The sequence below is a fragment of the Dermochelys coriacea genome, chromosome 4 (assembly GCF_009764565.3).
Source record: "Dermochelys coriacea isolate rDerCor1 chromosome 4, rDerCor1.pri.v4, whole genome shotgun sequence".
In the NCBI taxonomy this organism is placed as follows: Eukaryota; Metazoa; Chordata; order Testudines; family Dermochelyidae; genus Dermochelys; species Dermochelys coriacea.
The window spans coordinates 95,792,067-95,799,764 of record NC_050071.1 but is presented as its reverse complement, the minus strand read 5'-3'; the positions used below and the strand labels follow the sequence as shown (position 1 = coordinate 95,799,764).

General features: G+C 43.6%; 1 pseudogene; it reads left to right on the top strand.

Annotated features, from left to right (window-relative positions):
* The first annotated feature begins 5,900 nt into the window (after window positions 1–5,900).
* LOC119854652 lies at window positions 5,901–6,458 on the top strand (annotated as a pseudogene).
* The last annotated feature ends 1,240 nt before the right edge of the window (window positions 6,459–7,698 follow it).

Here is a 7,698-nt window from a genome sequence, read left to right as displayed (position 1 = left end):
ACCCCATCTCATAAAAGATATTCTAATTGGAAAAGGTACAGAGAAGGGCAACAGAAATGATTAGGCGTATGGAACAGCTTCCATATGAGGAGAGATTAAAAAGATTGGGACTGTTCAGCTTGGAAGAGAGACGACTAAGGGGGGATCTGATCGAGGTCTATAAAATCATGACGGGTGTGGAGAAAGTGAACAGGCAAGTGTTATTTACCCCTTCACATAACATAAGAACCAGGGGTCACCCAATGAAACAAATAGGCAGCAGGTTTACAACAAACAAAGGACAGTTCTTCACACAATACACAGAAAACCTATGGAAATTGTTGCCGGGGATGTTGTGAAGCTAAAAATATAACTGGGTTAAAAAAATAATTAGATAAGTTCATGGAGGATAGGTCCATCAATGGCTATTAGCCAAGATGACCAGGGGCACAACCCCATGCTCTGGGTGTCCCTAAACCTCTGAGTGCCAGAATTGGGGACTGGATGGCAAGGGATGGACCACTCGATAATTGCCCTGTTCTTTTCATTCCTTCTGAAGAACCTGGCACTGGCCACTGTCAGAAGACAAGATACTAGATGGACCATTAGTGTACCCAGCATGGCCATTCTTGTGTTCTTATGCAGTAGCCTTTGGCACCTTGAAGTGGCTCTGATGCAGGGCAGCCTTGTCTCTGCTTACTTCCTCCTGCTTATACTGTTGAAGAGGCATTGCAGCCAGGCTCAGGGTAGACTCCAGATTCACTGCTCCCTTCTCCTCTCCTTGCCCACTCACTGTGTATACGATCGAATTCCATGCACAGTGGTACATCACACACACAGCACAATGGACCTACAACTGCAGGAGACCTATAGCAGCCATTTTGGGTTGGGGTGGGTGGAGGAGGAACAGGAAACCTGGTGGAAAAAAGGAGTGACATAGGGCTAGAGTAGCAGGCCAAAAGGCAGAGAGAAGTAGGTGCACTTTAATCATAGAATATCAGGGTTGGAAGGGACCTCAGGAGGTCATCTAGTCCAACCCCCTGCTCAAAGCAGGACCAATCCCCAACTAAATCATCCCAGCCAGGGCTTTGTCAAGCCTGATCTTAAAAACTTCTAAGGAAGGAGATTCCACCACCTCCCTAGGTAACACATTCCAGTGTTTCACCACCCTTCTAGTGAAAAAGTTTTTCCTAATATCCAACCTAAATCTCCCCCACTGCAACTTGAGACTATTACTCCTTGTTCTGTCATCTGCTACCACTGAGAACAGTCTAGATCCATCCTCTTTGGAACCCCTTTCAGGTAGTTGAAAGCAGCTATCAAATGCCACCTCATTCTTCTCTTCCGCAGACTAAACAATCCCAGTTCCCTCAGCCTCTCCTCATAAGTCATGTGTTCCAGTCCCCTAATCATTTTTGTTGCCCTCTGCTGGACTCTTTCCAATTTTTCCACATCCTTCTTGTAGTGTGGGGCCCAAAACTGGACATAGTACTCCAGATGAGGCCTCACCAGTGTCGCATAGAGGGGAACGATCACGTCCCTCGATCTGCTGGTAATGCCCCTACTTATACATCCCAAAATGCCATTGGCCTTCTTGGCAACAATGGCACACTGTTGACTCATATCCAGCTTCTCGTCCACTGTAACCTCTAGGTCCTTTTCTGCAGAACTGCTGCCAAGCCATTCGGTCCCTAGTCTGTAGCAGTGCATGGGATTCTTCTGTTCTAAGTGCAAGACCCTGCACTTGTCCTTGTTGAATCTCATCAGATTTCTTTTGGCCCAATCATATAATTTGTCTATGGCCCTCTGTATCCTATCCCTACCCTCCAGCGTATCTACCTCTCCTCCCAGTTTAGTGTTATCTGCAAACTTGCTGAGGGTGCAATCCACACCATCCTCCAGATCATTTATGATGATATTGAACAAAACCGGCCCGAGGACCGACCCTTGGGGCACTCCACTTGATACCGGCTGCTAACTAGACATGGAGCCATTGATCACTACCTGTTGAGCCCGACAATCTAGCCATCTTTCTATCCACCTTTATAGTCCATTCATCTAGCCCATACTTCTTTAACTTGCTGGCAAGAATACTGTGGGAGACCGTGTCAAAAGTTTTGCTAAAGTCAAGGAACAACACGTCCACTGCTTTCCCCTCATCCACAGAGCCAGTTATCTCGTCATAGAAGGCAATTAGATTAGTCAGGCATGACTTGCCCTTTGTGAATCCATGCTGACTGTTCCTGATCACTTTCCTCTCCTCCAAGTGCTTCAGAATTGATTCCTTGAGGACCTGCTCCATGATTTTTCAGGGACTGAGGTGAGGCTGACTGGCCTGTAGTTCCCAGGATCCTCCTTCTTCCCTTTTTTAAAGATGGGCACTACATTAGCCTTTTTCCAATCGTCCGGGACTTTCCCCTATCGCCCTGAGTTTTCAAAGATAATGGCCAATGGCTCTGCAATCACAATCTGCCAACTCCTTTAGCACTCTCAGATGCAGCGCATCTGCCCCCATGGACTTGTGCTCGTCCAGCTTTTCTAAATAGTCCCGAACCACTTCTTTCTCCACAGAGGACTGGTCACCTCCTCCCCATGCTGTGCTGCCCTGTGCAGTAGTCTGGGAGCTGACCTTGTTTTTGAAGACAGAGGCAAAAAAAGCAGTGAGTACATTAGCTTTTTCCACATCCTCTGTCACTAGGTTGCCTCCCTCATTCAGTAAGGGGCCCACATGTTCCTTGACTTTCTTCTTGTTGCTAACATACTTGAAGAAACCCTTCTTGTTACTCTTAACATCTCTTGCTAGCTGCAACTCCAGGTGTGATTTGGCCTTCCTGATTTCACTCCTGCATGCCTGAGCAATATTTTTATACTCTTCCCTGGTCATTTGTCCTATCTTCCACTTCTTGTAAGCTTCTTTTTTGTGTTTAAGATCAGCAAGGATTTCACTGTTAAGCCAAGCTGGTCGCCTGCCGTATTTGCTATTCTTTCTACACATCGGGATGGTTTGTCCCTGAAACCTCAATAAGGATTCTTTAAAATACAGCCAACTCTCCTGGACTCCTTTCCCCCTCATGTTATTCTCCCAGAGGATCCTGCCCATCAGTTCCCTGAAGGAGTCAAAGTCTGCTTTTCTGCAGTCCATGGTCTGTATTCTGCTGCTCTCCTTTTTGCAAGTGCTGCAGCTGATATGTGATCAGTCATTAATGTGTGAGGTGCTCAGATAATGTAGTAACAAGTATAAAAAAAAAGTCAATAAATAGGTGATTTTATAATCTAAAAGATAACTAATTATTTAATGGCATCTATTATGGTAGCTTCCAGAGGTCCCACGATTGGGGATTTTATGGTGCTGGGCACTGTATAAACATAGAGAGAGACATGGTCCCTGATCAGAAGAGTTTACAATCTAAGATGACTAAAATCTGTAGATACTCACCTAAAACCACCAATTATTTTCACACAGATCACCAAATATCAATAGTACAATAACCAGCGATCTGAGGAAAGGCTCTATTTTCCATTGCTAGGACCTTCACACATCCTGTCCCCATAACTGAGGTTTATCATTAATCATTTAGCATTAACCCTCAGTTAGTATGTGTACTGACAAAGTTAATATGAGAAGGGTTCCAAATACAGGCCAAGGGAAAAGTTATTGTTTAACCTAATGCATAACCTCTTTGAAGCTCCTCGTGTAACAGCCACCTTTCATTCATGAAGAGTGCTAAAGCAATGAAACAGATAATGGAAACAGGAGAGGCCTTTGCCCAAAACAAAGTCATGAGCAAGGCTGGAGTAGGAGTTAGGCCACGCAGCCCATGAATGTTCTGTGATCTGATAAACTCAGGGGTGGGGGATTGATTGGATTGGAGCAGTGTGAGAGAAGCAGCAAGAAACACCACAGAAGCCAAAAGAAAGCCAAGACCTAACACAACTAACACTGTGAACATGGCTCTGAGAAGAATCCAAGAGAGAGCAAACAGTTTGGGCCTAGTACTGTCTGAAAGAGGCTTGGAATGGTAGGCACAGAAATGCTCTTGTTCGATTCCTGCTGTGGTCATTTATACATTTTTTGTAAACAAACAGGATTGAATCAAAGAAATACCTGCCTCCATCATCAGTTTCTCCTCCTAATGCAAACAACTTGCAGGATCCCACATTCTGGCTACCACTATGGTCAAAAGGAGCAACAATAGCCAAAGGCAACCTGCCAGACGTCACTGAACAGTGAACTGTGCAATACAAAACAATTAGATGTTTTCCAACTCCAGTTATTCCCCTTACTTTACAAACTATTTCTCCTAGGTTTAGGGTTTTTTCTCACTGCAAGTATTTCCTTTGTTATTCTATTCTGTTGTATTTGGGTTCTTATTCTGTATCCATCACCATGGTATCAAGTTACCTTCCACTGGTACTTCAAGTGGTGTGACTGGCATTGTTCATATCTGCTCTTCCCCTCTCTGTTCTTCATCCCAAGGGCAAAATTAGGAAGTAGGAGAGAGCTACATTGCAGAGCTGAGTTAATAGCTGAAGATATAAAAAAGTTGCCAGTAAAAAGAAAAAAAAAGTCAGTTAAGATTAGAGTTCTACATCATTCTCTTTTACCTTTGTACACACCATCAAGTTGAGCCCTCTGGCTGAATTAAACAAGAGCTGACTATGTTTTTTACTGACTCTCTTGAATTGGGCCTGGGTTGTCAGACAGGAATTGCTGATGTGGTGGTGGGGGGGGGCTGAACAGAGAGAAGCAGGCAGTCTACAGCAGACAGACTTTTGCTGGCTTGACAGGGGATGCTGTGCTGAGAAAACTGGCAGAAGAAGAGAGGGTTTATCGGCACCTCACTCACTTCCCCTCCAGACTAGGTGCACTGCCATGGGTTTCGAAGGTGGTTCCTAGAAGAAGAGGCAGGACGTGCCTCCATCCTACCCTCCTCATGCTATATCAGTAGGGCTACCCTATGAGGGCAGAATCAGCCAGCATTGGCAAAAGATTGCAGCTGGAGACATTGAATGCAGCCAGCAGATGACTCTGCTGTGCAGCACTCTTTCAACCTGAATGCAGCAGCCTGAGACAGTGGCTGAAGTTGCTATCAGCCCACTGAGAAAATACCTGGCTGTCCATTGGCTGTGTTGGGCCTGACCAGCAGTAAAAGCAGGTCTCTTATATGCATATCATACAAACCCATAGAAAATTCAGGCTTCATGATTAAGCAGAAAAATGAAGAAATCCTGGGTTGCATTTGTAGCCTTAACTCTTCCCCCTTGTGCATAGACACTATAAGGTCAGATTTAATTATACTGTTCCTCAGATAAAGAAAATATAAGGAACTATGCTGTATTGTCTACAGGATTAGACACACACTTTAGGTCCATAGCACCTTAGGAAGCCCAAAGGAGGGAGCCTTTCTCATGTGCACTCCACAGCTGGCAATGCTCTCTTTTCTACAGCTGGCATTTTAGTATTTTAAATCTACTAGTGATGCAGTTCCGAGTTAAACTATTCCCTCTTATATTCACAAAGAGAATATATTCAAATCCTGGTTTTCTCTCTGTTCTGGTGACAATAAGAACTTTTGTACTTGCTTCAGACTTAATGAAATATCAAAATGTATAGACACTCTGACTAAAAAGGCTAAGCCAATAGATCAAGGCTATGGCTCATGAGCAGCAGCTGTTAAATTCTTGACAAACAGCTCCTTCAGCATATGCATCGATAGGACGGCTTCTTGCAGAATTCCTAGTTTTTCTCTGATTTGAAAAGGTCATATCAAACTATGAGTACTTATGCTTTTGGTCTCTCATCTGTGGATGGTTAGAGAGAGGAATCCTGAATTATTTGAGAGGTTTTTTTTAAATGAATACATGCTATTTAGAAAAGGATAGAAATATTACACGGACACGGCTCTTCTTCTCTCATGTAACCCTACTGAGTCCAATGGGGCTGCATAGGTATATTGGACAGCAGAATTTGACTCTGTTTTCAGATGCTTTTTCTGTTTGTTTCTGTTTCTGTGAACGGTGGTGGCTGTGGTGAAGAAGCATTGCAATGTTGGGCCAACGGCAACAAGGTGGCAAAGTGAGGGCTAAGGCAAAGTCTTGTTCATCTCGGGCTGGCTTGCAGTTCCCAGTGGGACGTGTTCATCGGCTTCTCCTGAAGGGTAATTATGCTGAGCAAGTTGGAGCTGGAGCCCCTGTTTATATGGCTGCCATCTTAGAATATCTGACCGCTGAGATTCTCGAGTTGGCTGGCAACACTGCTCGGGATAACAAAAAAAACAGGATCATCCCCCCGCCATCTGCAGCTCGCCATCCATAATGACGAGGAGCTCAACAAGCTACTGGGGAAAGTCACTATTGCTCAAGGGGGTGTTTGGCCCAACATCCAGGCTGTGGTGCTGCCTAAGAAAACTGAAAGTCATAAAGCCAAGAGCAAGTAAAAGTGACCTAGAGGAAACGAAAGATCTGAATCTGTGCTTAAAATAATTTAAAATAAATAAATAAATAGAGCATTTTTGGCACAGAGCTTCAGTTCTGGTAATGCTATCTTCTTGTAGTTAGTGCTATGTTTTTCCAAGCACAGAAAGCCAAAGAAGTGTCTCTCACACTAGATCTCTCTATCTAGGTGTAACATAGCACCTATTCCCAAGGCATAAGAGCATGCCCAAGAATTCTGCAGGGTATGTGCGAGATATAGCTTGCTCATGCCACGCTCTTTCTTCCATCTACTAGCAATTGGGTTTTTTGTTTTTTGCTATAAGGGAAGGCTCAGTTGAAGAGCTTTGAAGGAACTCTGGTTCCTGGACATCCTCATCTCTTCCAGATGTATATGCCAGTGTGACGTTATCTAATAAAATATAACCTGTAGAACATTGTTGCTACCACAGTTATATAATTGCAACAAATCTTGTACAAAATGTGGCATGTAAGATGTCTATGGAAAAGTTATGATTCACTGAAAATGATTATGCTATTTGTATGCATGTATCATTTTTGTATCTGAGGTTATGAATATTGGCTCTATACCTGAATTTTTAATGCGTTTGCTTCTGGGAAACACCAACAAGGTGTTTAGCCAGAATATTGTGAAGGAACTATTCAAATACAACAGCTCATCAAGGAACACCCTCTTTCAGTATTGTTATCACTAGTAATATTTTAAGGCATCTTTGTGCTGTGTCCCACATTTCCTATTCATCCTTCAAAAACTACTGATCTTAAGGGGTTTCTATGTGTAACCTTTCTGCCAGGTGGAGTCTCTTGAGGTTCCATCCAGCTCTCAGTGATTTCAGCTATTATAAGCCTTATATCTGCTGCCCAACAGTGTTTCTGAGAAAGACTGCCCAGCCTGCACTAGCAGTGAGGTTCCCTTGCTAGCTACTGAAATCACTAAGAGCTGAAATCACAATAATAGATAAAAGACAATAGATAAGCGATCTTGGAGTTAAGTTGTACAGCTGAGTCTGGAAGTAAATGTTAGATGCAATTTGAAGAGGATTTGATGAAGTTTTGGTGAATTCAGGAGCGAAATAGCCAGTTAAATAAAATATTGGGGATGGGAGAGGGTGGTAGGTCCTGGGACACAGAGGGAAAGCTCTTGGGCAACAATACTATAAAAAAGCCTAATATACAGATTGGTCACATCATCTTGGACCCACAAAGATACTTAAATCCTATTTTATGCCCCTCTGTAATCCACAAAATTCCCACTCAGCTAACTCT